The sequence below is a fragment of the Metopolophium dirhodum genome, chromosome 1 (genome assembly GCF_019925205.1).
Source record: "Metopolophium dirhodum isolate CAU chromosome 1, ASM1992520v1, whole genome shotgun sequence".
NCBI lineage: Eukaryota > Metazoa > Arthropoda > Insecta > Hemiptera > Aphididae > Metopolophium > Metopolophium dirhodum.
Genome location: NC_083560.1, coordinates 123,027,718 through 123,035,406, shown reverse-complemented (window position 1 = coordinate 123,035,406; position 7,689 = coordinate 123,027,718). Strand labels below are relative to the sequence as shown.

At 30.7% G+C, this 7,689-nt stretch overlaps 1 pseudogene; it reads right to left on the bottom strand.

Moving 5' to 3' along the window:
• Positions 1 to 740: 740 nt before the first annotated feature.
• On the bottom strand, positions 741 to 4,066 carry LOC132953608 (uncharacterized; annotated as a pseudogene).
• Between the last annotated feature and the right edge of the window lie 3,623 nt (positions 4,067 to 7,689).

Below are 7,689 nucleotides of genomic sequence, written 5' to 3'. Positions count from 1 at the left end.
CTTGATATAATGCTTGAATAGCAGTTGAAAAATATTAAAATAACATATGCACATGTATTTTTATAAGCATTTAAAATTCAATATTTGACAACATTTATCAAATTTTAAATTTTAAAATGATTTTGCAGTTAAAAATTTATAAATTATTCAACTTATAAAATCTATAACCAATAAACCTCAAAAATATAAAAACACAGTTTTTTTATAGTTACTTTATGTTCAAATTTTGAAGAAATTTCATGTTAAATAACCAAGAATAACGACTTTAGTTATTTTGATGTAATTTTATAATATTAATTCAACTTTCCAGATACCATATTTATAATAAGTAATAACAATATAAATATTTTATAAATTATTCACACTGTTGAACCGTCACCGCTCAGAATGATTTTTCTTATTCAATGATACTTACCTACCTTTTTATATTTTATTTTGAGTTCTATAAAAATGTTGAACCAGTTTAATAATAATAATGTTACTGATGATGTTAAAAAATATATGAAAAGAGCTCTTATCTATGCACCATTCAATAAAAAATAAATATCCAATACAAATGCCGCTGACAATTAATTGTTTGTTATATTTTATTTAAATGTGTAAGAAAATGTTTTTATTTTTAAGTTGAATAATATGCATATTATAATGATATTAAGTACAGAGGGAATATATATATATCATAAAACTATAATAGATTTATTAAATTAAATTAAATTAAGATTTATAATAATAAAATAATATTAAACATAATGCAAATAATAATCAGGGAAGAAAAACCAAGAAGGATGACGATATTTTTCTGTGGTTGCACTTGTTGTAGTTGTAGTAGGACTTTGGGTGGTAGTTGTTGTTGATGGCTGACTGGTCGTTGTTGATGGATGACTAGTAACTGGAAATTCTGGGTATTTTGTACCATTGTAAAATATTTTGGCCTTTCTACCTAACAAATATATGTACAAAGACCCATCAGGCCAATATCGATATCCCTCAGGGATGACTGGCAGTTCATCCTTTGCCAGAAGATTCGATAAGCCATTGCACTGGCGTACATTAAATTCTTCTCCTATTACCGGCTTGCTAATCACCATCCGGATTATTCTAAGGGATCTATCGTCTTCGTCATGCACATCGTACAACTGTGGACAGAACGGAAAAATACAGTGATAGAGAGCAAGAAAGTTAATTAACCATATCTAATATTTATTAAATATTTAATTATAAGTACACTGCAGAAATCCACCCGCAATCTCCATTTACAAACGTCGATGACACAAGTTTTAGGCCTGCAGATTTCACTATAAGATTACCGAGGATAGTTGTTGGATTGGTGTTGGTTGTGTATTAGATAATATTATATTTAACATTATAAATTCTTTTTATTAAAAAATAGATATAATATATGAATCGTCAAACCGTTTAATAGCATTTATTTATATATTTACTTATTTATTTTAGATTTAACGGGCACAGGCCCAATTACATATAGTAACAATTTATTACAATCGTTTGTTAGAACAGTTTTAAAAAAAAACAGTGAAACAATATACAATAATTAGTACTTATAGCTGAGAATGGATTTACATTAATTCTTAAATGAGTTAATGTTTGAATTTATTGATAGTTTTCATAATGCTGTTATGGGGTGTTATTTGTATAGTTATTTATTTAATTGCTAAGATTTAAAGTATCTATATAATGGATAAACGACTTAAGAAAACATGACACTCAATATTACCGTTGAGAAGCTTGCATGATCAAGTATTTCAAGAGAAAGATTCGCTAATATTGGGGTGTACAAAGAATGCAGAATTGAATATTCTCAATTTTATAAATATTAACAGATGTGTATTCAGACAAAATAATAATTATTATTTTGTAATTATTACAATATCCTATTCCTTGATAATACATTTTTTATATTATTATCTAAGTACACCAGCGTTTCTCAACCTTTTTCATTTACCACTCACCACTGCTTTACGTACCCCCAAATGTCAATGTATCGTATAATTACACACAACACAAATAAGATATTATGAGATAAGTTCGATGATGGAAAATTTGGAAACAATATTTATTAATTAATTTAATTTGCATGCTCCATAATATGAAATATCCAATGTATGTGTATAATATATATATATATGAAAATAATATAAAAATGGTTAATAGATTTTTAATAGACAAATGAATGACAATGTATTGAACAACGTTACCGTAACCCGATTAGATAAAGTCCTGTGCCACATTATTAAATATTTCCGCCATTACGCTTTTTTTTCACGTACCTCTCATACCTACGTGTACCACAGGGCGAGAAACGCTGAAGTACGCCAATAATAAGTATCTTTTATATCACCAACCACCAGCGTAAAAACGAAAAACCTATGATAGATATGTCGTATGTATATAAGAATGATCTTTAATCACATGTGTCTCCCTCTCACCTCTGGCACTGGATGAATAATCAAAATTGTTGCATGAGTTCACCTACTATAATAATATACAATATAAAATAACACGTAGGTAAATATAGTATACTTACGGCACATCTGTGTGATCGTGTTTTGGTTTTATTTTGCATTGACCCTGCAGTATGTTCCAGAAGTGATATATATTGCCAGCCCATTTCAGATTCGTCTCTATTGGTCGGCCCGTCATGTTTCGACAAACACTCAAACATGAAGTGGTCCATATCTGATAGTGGCACAGAGAATAACAGAACAAAATAAACATGAGTATGATAAATGTTTTTGATCGGAATATTTTTTGTTAGCACAAGAAATATTTAGTGTTATTTTGATCAGCACGTTTGCGTGAGTTTTTACACCCGTTATTTTGTACAATAGTTATAAATTATAATACCTACATTTATACTCTCTAATATATATTATGTACCTAATATTAATATAGTAGGTACACCTATAGGAATATGTGTGCAAAGCGCAAGTTAATTTCATGATGTTATCATACAAACATACTATAGATTATAGAATAACGATAATTAATAATACAGTTGATTTTTATATTGAGGCGGGTAATCCAAAAATCTGTATAGGCCCGGTGTAAAAGCCCCCCCCCCCCCCCAAATACGATCATGTAAAAACACGAACAGTATTATATGCAATATCGATATTAAATATAAGAAGTATAATTTATTGTATTTCGCGTATAATGCATAATATGGGTGTTAAAATATATTAATAGTAGTAAGTAGGTACTTCAGAAAACTGCCATCTATACAACATACAGTGACATTAAAAGTTAATGTCCGTTTATAGAGTAATTCAATATATACAAATAATACATATATTTATATGTAATAACGTACGATATATGCTCATTGGTTTAGAGGGATAGAGATTTACTGTAACCACATGCGCAGCTTACCTAACCATAAACAACTGTTCTGTAATAATAATGATTCGTTATACGTACTCTGCGTGTTGTCGCAATTTCCATGTCCAAATTTTTGATCGGGCCGCTCCAACCACAAATGGAACATTGGTAAAATTTCATTTCCCATATAGGCACATCCGTACATCAGTGACTTAGTTTGCATAGTCTCAACCCCAAATTTTGCCTTTTTCCCAAATGGAGGACATACATGGCCACTGAGTCTATCCAGAACTGAAACACACAGAAATACAAATACCGTATTACATTATAAGCATATTATACTCTTTGTAGTATTAAAAATATAATAAAGTATATAAAAAATATTATAAATTATATAGATAAAGAATACATAAAACAGTTATAGTCAAACATTTTAAACATAATATAGGGTACCTGTTTGCTTAGTATCTTCTATTGAACACATCACTGAGGCGACGATAGTAAGCAAGATTAAAATATTTCTTATGGTATACTCCATCTTGTTTTCGGTATGTAAAAATAAACCAACGGAATGAAATCAAAATAGTCGTAGCAGACGGGCAAAAAAAAAACTGACGAGGTTAACACACGAGTGGTGAATGAGCTCTGAATTTTGAAACACGGCGGTGGTAGCGGCAGCCCTGGTGTCGATCCCTACCACCAGTTGAGCGTCGAAGGCATTGTTGTATTATACGTCATGTACCGCGTGTCCGCAACATTGACAGTCCAAGGGTAGGAGGGCCTGCTGTGCGATCGAACCGGGCCCAGCAAATGATGTAGGTATTCTGAATATCACTTTATCTATAAAAAATAATAATATTATCCCAATAGTACACAAATTGCAACCCGTGTGGCCGTGTGTGGATGTGTGATTTCCTTAAGAAACGGGTTGTTATCGACGAAAGCAAAACAGTAGAAATATATTATAATACATACCTGGCTATTATTAAAACAAAATGTCTACCGGAAGGAGTGCTTCGGTATCAACATATTATAGTATCTTATCTTTTAGCAAATTGGATCAAGATGGTACTTTATTAGAATAGTAATTTTTCGATTTTCTCAATAAATTTTTTAACGCCACCAAAATACCCTATTGTTAAGCTATTTTTTCTAATACCCGATTTATCGATTTAAGTGACCCGCGATACTATCGATTTTAGTGATTTCAGTTGATTATTTAGATAATAATTATATAGCTGACTTGCTTCACCAAAACGGGTCGCGCAAGTTACCGGTTAAATTTACTTCCTGTAAAATATACCCTTTTCTGGGACGCAAGAAACATGTAGCTATAATAATAATCATAATAATAACAACAACAATAATAATGATAATATATAATTATACTCCCCATATCTTTATCAGTTTACTTATCATTCAATAACATTACGAGGGGGCGGAGTGGCCGAGCGGACTAAGGCGTCAGCTGTGACGCAGCCGACCCGAGTTCGATTCCTTGGCTGTGGGCGGCCTTATTTCTTCGGGCAAGTCACGGTGTCCGGAGAACAAGTGCCACCATCCCCCACCCGGGCATTGCAGATACCTACAAGTGCCCAAATTAAAAATTCTGCCAAAACAAATCACGTGTAAAACAAATCTACAGCACCCTCCCCTACAGTACCACAGGCTAATTACCTAGTAGTCGAAGCCTTAACCCTAATAAAAAAATAACATTACACAACAATTACATAGTTACGAAACGTGTATATTATGTCGTAGGCCATTTGGAAAATTAATCTTTTTGCGAAAAGACTAGGCTCTTTGCAACGGGGTAGCCCGTTTGCGAACTACTTACTATTTTTCCAAACGGCCTGCTGTTTTTCAGGCTTGTTGCATACGGACTAACAGCATTTAGGCCTTTTAAGAACTACATAATCATTGCAAAATGATAATAACCATTTTACTTATTTTCCGACAAGTGCATACATTTGTTATGCACGGTGTTTCGCATATTATGTAACATGTAAACTGAATAATTATAATAGGGTAATTTATTAATTCTACAAAAAAAATAAATAAAATTGTAATAGAATTATTATAACATGTAAACTTTGATTAATGGCAAATATCAGTGGAGTTTAGTTTATTTTAAAGTTGTATGTAACATGTAAACTGAATTATTATTTAGTATTACAATCATCATAATATGATAATTTTACTTATTTTATTTTTAAGGTTATTTATAATAACGCGGTACATTATTTTTACATTATTTCAATGGCGAGTATCAGTGAAGTTTAGATTACTTTAAAGTATCATTCTATTAATTTGTATTTTATACTAATGTTTGAAACAATTTATATTTATTTATCATTTATATATTCTACAAACATCGGCGCAGCGGATACCCGTTAACGGCGGCGACGATAAAGATCGACGGCTCTTACAAATAAAATATCGATTAGGTATTATAATCATGTCTTGAAATTCGAAACTCACCTCGAATCGCCTTCAAACAGGGCCTTGCACCCGATTTCACCCGAAGCCTTAACACACCTAAACACCTTTAAAAAATCAAACACCCGAAACCCGTATAACCCGAATGATTCTGTTTTCAAAACACCCGTGTTAACCAAATCCCGAATAATTTTTTTTTTCATTCTTCATGCGACATAATATCATTTCGTATGTATTTTTTGTGGTGAGTTCGATTTTGTAGAGTTAAATAATCAATAATAATAATAACAGGAACAATCTAACAAACAATCATAGGTAATTTCTTGAAAATAAAATCCATTAAAATGTTTAATAATTTAATTGATTCTGATTAAAATATTAAGTATTTAATTATTTCTCATACCCATTATATGATATAATTTATTACTTTATTACTTTATTAGTAAAATAAATCCAAATATAGCCAATAGCAATATAAAATAGACGTGGTCTCAACAAAACTGAAAGTATTGACAGCCGTGACCAAAATACCAAACACTAATAACTATAATAATAACTTGTGTTATTTCATTATTTGCGACGAACTTCCAAAGCGGAATTACCTATGTCCTATAATATCTAATTTAGTAACTGGAATATCGTAATACGCGGCTAAATTTATTATTTACCAGTTTTTCGGTAATCACGAAATCATAATTTATATTTTATTTTATTTGTCTATGGCTCAACAGTCAGCGCCCCGCCTGGCCATCTATTTTAAACATTTTAATATTTTATTATTTATTATATCCATCGACTTGGAATGGGGGAAATTGTACATTTTTAATTTGTATCACATTCGGTCTACGAGTCTACGACGCGCCTCTCACTATACGTACCTACTCAATTTTCAATTTTATTATTATTTCATCGTACAATTTGTGAATACCTATATATTTTTTATATTACCTTTTAGTTATAGTATAATAATATTATTCATAATATTTATAAAGATTATTTTTTTTAATTTTTAAGTCATCACAAAATAATTAATACTTATTCTGTTATATAATAGGTAGGTACGTAACATTATGCAAAATTAAAATATCAATCTGTTGTAACTGTTGATTTTGCAAAATATACCTATTCATTATGTTTTTGTATTTACTTTTAAATGGGATTAGGCTCTAGCAAGTTAACTATTTTTTGACCACAGAAAGCCTTGTAAACATTTTGTTTTTTGTTTGCTTATCAAATAAAATTTTTCTGAATATTTTTAATAAGTACCTACAATTTTTTTTTAAAATATGCTAGTATGTTATTTAATTCCAGTACCTATTTAGATTTTAGACATGTTATATAGTAAAAAAAAAATGAGTTACGTGGACTCTAATGCCTATAATAAAACTAATAGGTAGTTAAATAATTACTTTCCCATTGTCTTATTTCTTATAGTTCATAGAAAAAGGTAACTACTGTACATTAATTAACCTAGTTTAGTTAAAAACAAACGTTGCGAATGTGGGTAAAACATTTATATTTTATTATAAATAACATAAACATCATGAACACTTTCTGTTTTTTTTTTTTTTTGGGGGGGGGGGGTCATCAAAAGTTCTATTTTATCCAGATTTCTCAGCACCCATATTAACCAATATTAACCCGAATAATAACGGTTTTGAAAACCCAAATGTTTGTTTGAATTTTTTATTCGGGTGTTTGCACTCAAATACATCCAGCACCCGAAACCCGAAACCCGAATAAATGATTCGGGTGCAAGGCCCTGCCTTCAAACAACCACACGCGGCAAATATCGGCACAATGGACCTCACGCGATGAAATATTGGTGAAAGTTTAAAATAAGAGCGACGATTTTAACGCCCGCTCTATGGCTTACGGTGTTTAATTGTACAGCGGCACGCACGTGATGTG